Source organism: Myripristis murdjan, chromosome 18 (assembly GCF_902150065.1).
Source record: "Myripristis murdjan chromosome 18, fMyrMur1.1, whole genome shotgun sequence".
Taxonomy (NCBI): Eukaryota; Metazoa; Chordata; class Actinopteri; order Holocentriformes; family Holocentridae; genus Myripristis; species Myripristis murdjan.
This window is the reverse complement of record NC_043997.1, coordinates 2083288-2092258: the sequence shown is the minus strand read 5'-3', so window position 1 is coordinate 2092258 and position 8971 is coordinate 2083288.

Here is an 8971-nt window from a genome sequence, read left to right as displayed (position 1 = left end):
TTAGTCAGCGTTCTGCGTAGCTGCCACAGCTTAATGTGACCTTCAGAAGAACAAATGAATAAGTGCAGATCATCTGTGTTCCATGTGCACTTCCACTCATTTGCATGTGGAAGCTGAAGCCAAGCTGCTGCTTGCTGTGGTCAGGATGAAGGTTTGTGTTTGTGGTTCTGTGTTCAGGAGCTGCCTCAACACTGCAGCTGCTCTCTCCCTCACCTCACACTCTTTCATGGGATCTCTGCTTCTGGTTTTGATCTGGTGCTCTTTAGATGTTTTGGATTTATTCTGTGAGTTTGATCGTGGCATCATCTCATTATTCACTGGTCAGAATCAGCGTCTGGCTCCTTCCACTAAAGCCTCCTGCAGCTGCTCTGCTCTGACAGCAGCTCTGCCACCACTCTGACCCCCACTTTGCTCATTTTACTGTTTCTCTATGACTCAACCACTTTACTGCTGTTCTCCCACACCTTCACTAGTGACTGCACTGACCTGAAACCTCACTTGTGAAGCCCGACCCCGCCGCCTCCTCCACCTGACTCAGCATCTTGATCCAGAACCACAACACACTCCTGACACACTCCTGCTGAGGAGCTCATGCAACCTAACCATTCTCTTCTCTGTGTTCTCTACTTGCTTTTTGTTTTCTGCGCATCACAACAGCCACAGCAGAAAGAACCACAATAAGCACTGCCAATGGAGGACAGCCGCTGCAGCTCGTCCACGCCCAGCAGGGTTACGACGGTCATGGTCATTCACAGAGTCTGAAACAAAAAATCAAAATCAAAGACAGAGACAGAGACAAAGTCAGGTTGGTGAGTAAACAGATGAGGGTCAGAGGAAAAGGCTGCATGTCCTCCTCATCAGACTCATGTGGGAGTTTGTCTGGAAACATGTCAGTTTTCTCTCCTGACTCTCACTGACTGAACTGAGGGGAACATGTTTGGTACCAACAAGGGTTAGGACACATGTTCAAGACAACATGTCCATCTGTGAAGGGCTTCACTTGTGGAGCAGCTGGGACAAGGCCTTTTGAAAAATGGACCTCACTTTATACATTTAAAAATATAGATTTAACAATAAGGAAGGAAACAGAAGAAATGATTCCTGCTGCTCACATCAGTCATTATCTACTGTAGTGCTATGAAATCATGATCAAAGTATAAAGTCAAGCTCTCATATTTCTGTCCTGTGTCTGTTCAGAATCCACCTCCAACATGAAATAAAACAGACCTCAGGTCAGATGTCATCCTGTCCCAGGTAAACTCACCTGGACCTACAACCTCCAGCCTGATGGTGCTGGTGGGAGCAGTTTCAATGAAAGCTCTCTTCATGCGTCCTTCACCAGAAGCTTTATAGCGACACTCGTATGTTCCACTGTCCTCCTTCTTCAAGTTCTTCAGAATCACAGACAGGTCGCCGTTCTTTGTGTCTTTGTCTTTCAACTCCACCCGGTTCTTAAAAGATGGATGCTGGTGGCCTGAGTCAGTGTGCCCGTCTTGGTAGAAGAAGACATATTCTTCTTCCTTCATGTCAGTTCTGCTCCACTCTACTGCTGTGATGTCGACACCATCAGGAGCCTGACAGCTCAGGGTGACATCGTCTCCAGGTTGAGCTTTCAGGTTGTGGATCAGGGCTAAAGGACGATGGAAAAGCAAACCCAGAACAGAAAAGTTAACAACACAGATCTTCATAAATATTCCAGTTTCTGTCAGTTCAAACTTCAAATCATTGGCTCATCAGTTTGAACATCAGCCCCGTTCACAAATAAGCACAAGTCATTTGTAAGTGCAGAGAACATCCATCATATCTACAGTCTGTACAGTAAAACCTGCAGCTGAACTCCCCTCTGTGCTGAGCTGTGAACATAAACCCTCTGAGAATAATCATCCTGTCGTCTCAACTTTATTGTCCTCTGCTTCTAGATTGGTCATTTCTGTCTTCCTGATACAAAAGTGGAGGCTGGAGTAGAGTCTGGGTTTCATTACATTTTCAGAAAAATAAACTGTATATGATTGTTTGATAATCAAACATGATGTGATTGTTCTCACTGGTCTCAGTGAAGGTGATGAGGTTTGGACCTGTGACAGCAGGCCCGTGCACACAGGACTGGACTGGAACCAGCAGGACGACTGGCTGATGATCCCTCATGAAACCAGACCAGACAGAGAAGACAGAGTTCCCCCTCAGCAAATCAAGGCACTAAAAACTCAACGGGGTACAAAATCTGTTCCATCCGACCGTCCCAGTGACTCATCTCACATTGTTTCTGGTCGACTCTCCTGCTAAACCTTCCCAAGAAGCAGCAAAAACACCAGCGGCTTCACATCGGCCACAAAGTAAATCTGTTTTCTTTTGGGAGAAATATTCTATCTGTTTCCACAGTTTAAATGTGATTAAGTCATAAACGGACAAGTTTGAATGACTTTTTAATTTTTTAAATTACAATAATCATCTGCTTAATTATTCTGTCAACTGTTACGGACAAATGTGTCATATAAACATGAATGAGGTACAACACATTTGATAGCACATTGGTGTTTCTGTGGTGTCTCTCCGACGTGATAAATATTAAACATGAAAAATGTATAACAAATAATCTGAGGCCACTGTAATGTGCAGAATGCGTTTTGCTGCAGCCTTTAAAGACACGTTTCACAGCGTGTCACGGCCTGTTCAGGACGGCCTCACTGAACTCACGTTCCGCGCGTCTGACACTGTTTTGCTTCTTTTTTGTCCACACGATTCCTCCTCAGGTGGAACAGGGGGAAGAATGGAGCGGATACGCCGCAGCTTGTATGCAACCGTAAACACACAGTAGGCGGTCAAGTAGAGCAACCTCCACTAGCAGAGCCGGAGACTGTAACACACACACACACACACACACACACACACACACACACACACACACACACGGCCGTAACTTCCATTGAGGACACCAACATCACGTCCTCTGTGTTTTTTCCAAGTGAAAAAAGAAGGTGATATAACTGACTGCAAATATACTTTGTGTGGGAAACCACTTGTGCCTCTACATCGCAGTGCGTTAGGAAGTAGATCATCTTTTCGTAACTATACGATCTTTGGTCATCACAGTGGATTGTGGGTAGGCTGACTCAACAATAATAAGACGGAAATCTGCCACAGACCGCACTTTATTCCCACACCAGACAAACATCATCCGTAACATACAGTTAACGTTATGTTACAATGACGTTGGTTTCACTTGAATGAATTAACGTTAAGGTTGTCGGTATAATTACAGTTATATTTATAGTTCTATAGTCTCTGTGTGGACGGCGGCCATGTTACCCCACACTGACGGAGTCGCTGGGTGATGATTTTGTTGGTGGATGTTGACTGAATGGCCGCATGTCCTCCCTCTGCCTTCATCCCAACGCTGCCGCCCGAACACCAAATTTTGACATCGGCATTTGTAAAATCCTGGTTACAGCCCTGCACACACACACACACACACACACACACACACACTCACCTGCAGAGGAAGCAGCCAGGTGACAGATCAGGGAGCTCAGAGCCAGGAGGGACGCAGCGCTGAGAGAAGCCATGAGAGTGGAGACCTGCCTCTGAGTGTGTGTGTGTGTGTGTGTGTGTGTGTCTGCCTGTCTGTCTGTCTGTCTGTCTGTCTGTCTGTCTGTCTGTCTCTCTACCTGTCAATGTGAATGTGTCTCTGTCTTCCTGTTTCCTGAACTTTCTCTTGTATGAAGGCACTCCTCTGGGTCACGTGATTTACAAGAAGCAGCTCTGGTTTTGCGTTCAGGTGCTCTCAGTGTTTCAGTTTAATTCAGTTCCAGTGTAAAGTTTGTCCACAGCTTCTCCTTCAGTGTTTTCTCTTTGTTTTGATTCTGTTCCACATTGAACTGCAGATTAACACTGAACACACCAAACTGAGAAAGAACACATGTGGGATTATGGAGGAAACAAAACACAAGGTTTTCACAATAAAACTGAAGAGGTGAGTCCAAACATGACTGGTAACATCAAAAACACAACTGAACACACACACACACACACACACACAGTCGTGTTTCCATCACTTCAGAGGACATTACATTGACTTACAATCATTTCCTGGAGATTTATCCTAATCCTAACCTCAACCCTACCTGCCTAACCCTAACCCTAACCTTAACCCTAACCTTAACCCTAACCCTGATGCTTTTACATTGTTTTAAGTGTGTGACTATGTGTGGTTGTATATATATTTTTTATGGTTTTTAGCACTTATCTTATAGCACTTACCTTTTATAGCACTTCTTTTCACCTTGGACCGATCCTCCTCTCTCTCTCTCTCTCTCTCTCTCTCTCTGCTTAGTTTTTAATCCTTTTCCTCCAGGACTTAAGGGACCACCCGCGGATAAGGTTCTTGCAGGCCCTGCCAAGCAGGAGGTCCTTGATAATAATGATAAAACCCGCCTCCGAATCTGCCCTTGGGTCCAAACTCTGTCACATTGTATTTTATATTATTTTATATTATTTTTATGGGGCTTTTTAAGGGCCACTTTGGCCTTTATAATAGGAGATATTTTTTAATTCTTGGAATTATTTTAAGACCCCTGAGAGCCCGCGCCCCCTGGAGTGTCCTCAAAGAGGACACTGCGATCATCACCAAACCTAACCCTAACCTAACCCTAACCCTAAAGTTAACTTACCTTTAAATCAAGTCTTCATTCTAAAATTTAGGATTTTCACCACGGGGACTTGCTTTTTGTCCCCATAAGGGAGGCGAGTCCCCACAACATTAGCAATACCTAGACCCCCCCCCCCCAGCCCTCACACAGTTACAGGTGTGTGAGGGCACCCTCTGCAGGATCAGAGGAGAGCTGCAAGAGTGTAACAGAAAATAATTACATGTAAGATCTTACTGAAAGTCTGGGCTCAGCTGGCTGATGATCTAAGAACTCAGAGACGTAAAAGCAGAGTTGGTTTTGTTTTCATGAGGTGAGCGTGTGTGTGTGTGTGTGTGTGGAGTTGTTCTGGTAAAAGTCAGTGATCATTTCTATAGTCAAGTCCCAAACTCCCCAAATATAATCTAACAAGTAAAACAAAAACACATCACAAAAGATAAAAACAGCTGTTTATCAAGAGATAATTTCAAAATTATCTATTTTAGATTTAGACTTCCGGTTGGGCCTCGAAGTGATGTAGACGCGCGTCACTGAGCTCCCCCATATTAACCTTTATTTTTTGTCAAGGAGCCAAAACTACATGATTTTGACAGATTAAGTGTCGAATAAGCAGAGTATACAACATTAGGTGGTGAAAACGTGAGTTTTTATTCAACTTTACTACGACTTTTCGACAGAAAAAGATGCCGGACCTGAGGAGCGGTGCTAAAGCCCCAGAGCAAGCAGAGGACACGGACCCAGGCCAATCAGCTATACTTCATGCTATTACATCTTTGAAGGCTGAACTGCTGGCAAAAATTGACGAGAAAGCGGAGACCCAAAACGCCGAGATACGCAAACAAATAAGTATCGTTAAAGACGAAATGAAAGCGGCCATGGAGCGTGCTAACGCTAGGGCTAACGCTCTTGAGCAACGCACCGCTAGCCTGGAAGTGGCGGCTAACAGTCACTCTGATACCATCACTGAACTGGAACAACAGGTGTCCCAGCTGAGGAAAGAGGGTTCTCAAAACTGTTGCTGATTCTGTTTTCTCAACAAACAACTGGTTAGGACCACCAGGGATGGTCAGTATTCTTTACAGTGTTGTTTTAATGCGTAATATGACGGGATCAACCTGTTAGTAAGTGGTGAGTTTGCGAGCTTTTATACTGTAATACATATGTAGACTTTATTGTTTTATTTCAGATACACAGACTCAGACTCATACATACATACATCAGTTCACGGGCACACTATCACACACACACACACACACACACACACACACACACACACATACACATATAGATATGAATACAGACACTTACGTACACATGGATCAGGTCTCCTTGACTCGAAATGTTACAGCTGTTAAGCTAAAATGTTGTTGCATAAGGTTTTATGGGGCCTCAGCCCCGATAGGTAAGATGTTGAACAGGTTACTTCATAATGGCTTAGAAGGGAGGGAGGGTGCAGCCTCTCAGTTGGGGAGAGGCCAGCAATTGGGGTTATATGTTACATTAGGGGTTCTTTATGCGTGTTTTGTTACTGTCCATTGTGGTCGCTGCCCCCCCCCAGCCCCAGGGAGATGTGGTTTCATTACCGGGCAAACCTTTCTAAACATCAGTCAGTTCCCTTCCACCAGTCATGACTTGTACAGATGGAATGAGTAGAGCCACAACAAAATTTGTAAGCTGGAATGTGAGGGGACTCAACCACCCCGTAAAGCGAAGCAAGGTATTTTCCCACCTGATGAAACTCAAGGCAGAGGTAATATTCCTACAGGAAACACACCTACGCACGTCAGACATTTCCAGATTACAAAGAGGATGCGTATCACAAATCTTTCATTCTAAATTTAACTCCAAGGGTCGCGGAACAGCTATCTTGATTGGGAAAAATGTGCAGTTTGCATCTTCAAAGGTGGTGGCTGATATAAATGGGCGCTATATTATCGTTCAGGGCAGGCTATATAATCTTCCAGTGGTTTTGGTTAATATCTATGCCCCTAATTGGGACAACCCCGATTTTTTTAAGGAACTGTTTGGTTGCATCCCAGAGCCAGGCACACACCACTTAATATTGGGAGGAGATTTTAATACTGTCCTGCAACCCTCTCTCGACCGCTCTAAAATCCCAGCAGCCCCCCCCTCCAAATCTGCTCATACTATAGAGGCTTTTTGTCAGTTCAGTGGTGTGGTAGACTTATGGAGATTTAAAAATCCAACATTGAGAGAGTTTTCTTTTTTCTCTACTGCACATCAGACTTATTCAAGAATTGATTTTTTCCTGGTAGACAAAAAAATGCTTCCACTTGTTAAATCGTGTAGTTATGATAGTATAGTCATCTCAGACCACTCACCAGTCATCATGGAGCTTTGGCTCCAGAACAAGTTAGCCAGTCGGCGCAACTGGCGACTCAATCCTACACTTTTAGCAGAAAAGGACTTTGTAGACTTCATCTCGGCCCAGATTGATTTTTTCCTGGAAACTAACCAGTTGCCGGATACCAATACATTTACTTTATGGGAAACACTAAAAGTATATTTGAGGGGTCATATAATAGAATACACAGCTCGACTAAACAAAAGCAGGTCAAAACGCTTCATAGAATTAACCACACTTATCCATGATGTGGATCAGCAATACTCTGACTCCCCATCAGCAGACCTCCGCAAGAAAAGGATTGCTTTGCAGACAGAGTTTGATCTTCTCGCTTCTAAACAGGCTGAAGAAAAATTTCTAAAATCAAGACAAACTCACTACGAACACGGAGAACGTGCGAGTAGGCTGCTTTCCCATCAGTTACGTCAATTTTCGGTTGCCAATTATATTACAGAAATACAAGCCACTGATGGCTCTATCAAATCAGACCCGAAAGATATAAACGATCAGTTTAAGCATTTTTACTCTTCCTTATATAGTTCTGATAGATGTCATGCAAACAATTTTGTAGAAAATCTGGACCTACCCATCCTAAATGACGAAGACAAATCCAGTCTTGAAGAGCCAATATCTGATGATGAAATTGGTCAAGCAATAAAATTAATGAAAAATAGAAAGGCGCCAGGCCCAGATGGATACCCAATTGAATTTTATAAGACCTTTGCCAATAAATTGACACCTCTCCTACGTGCTGTCTATACAGAATCGCTTATACAAAATAAACTCCCTATATCTATGACCCAGGCCACAATTTCTGTTCTGTCAAAAAAAGGCAAAGATCCAATCAAGTGTGAATCCTACCGACTGATCAGCTTACTTACATGCGACTATAAAATACTTACAAAAATACTCGCCCTACGATTAGAATCTGTTTTACCAACTATTGTGCACCCTGACCAGACGGGCTTTATAGGGGGGAGGCAGTTATATCATAACCTGCGCCGCCTCTTCAATATAGTGTATTCTGAACACTCAAGCCAACTCCCAGAGATAGTCATTTCACTGGACGCACACAAAGCCTTTGACCGAATTGAATATGGACACCTTTTTAAAACATTAAGCAAATTTGGATTTGGCCCAACTTTCACCTCTTGGATTCAAACACTGTACTCTATGCCACAGGCATCAATTAGGACCAATAATATCCATTCTGAGTATTTTACCCTTCAAAGGGGAACGAGGCAGGGCTGTCCGCTATCCCCTCTCCTGTTCAATCTGGCCATTGAGCCACTGGCTATAGCTCTGCGACAAAACAATGAAATATTGGGAATTTATAGGGGGGGGCAAGTCCACAAAGTTTCATTATATGCGGACGACCTTTTGTTATTTTTATCAGACCCTGAAAATTCAATTCCTAAGTGCCTGGACATAATCTCCCAATTCAGTCTGGCTTCAGGTTATAAAATCAATTTAGCAAAGAGTGTATTATTCCCCATTAATAGTAAAGCATTGACAATGTCCCTTGATACATGGGAATTCAAAGTCGAAACCGGCCCCTTAACATATTTAGGAGTCAAGGTGACACGCAGCTATAAAGACCTGTTCAAACTGAATTTTAGACCAATTTTGGACCAAGCTAGGAAGGATACCAGTCGCTGGTCAACACTTCCATTATCTCTGGCCGGCCGCATTAATTCAATTAAGATGGTTACTCTTCCAAAGTTTCTATACCTATTCCAGACAGTTCCCATTTTCTTGCCGAAATCATATTTTAAAGAGCTAGATAAATATATTAGCACATTCATTTGGAATAAGACTATACCACGCGTACGCAAATCTGTCCTAGAGAAACGTAAAATAAACGGTGGTCTAGCGCTGCCAAACTTTTTATATTATTACTGGGCAGCCAACATTCATAAAGTGACTGTATGGTATAATACTTTTGTGAAAGGGGATGGTCCAA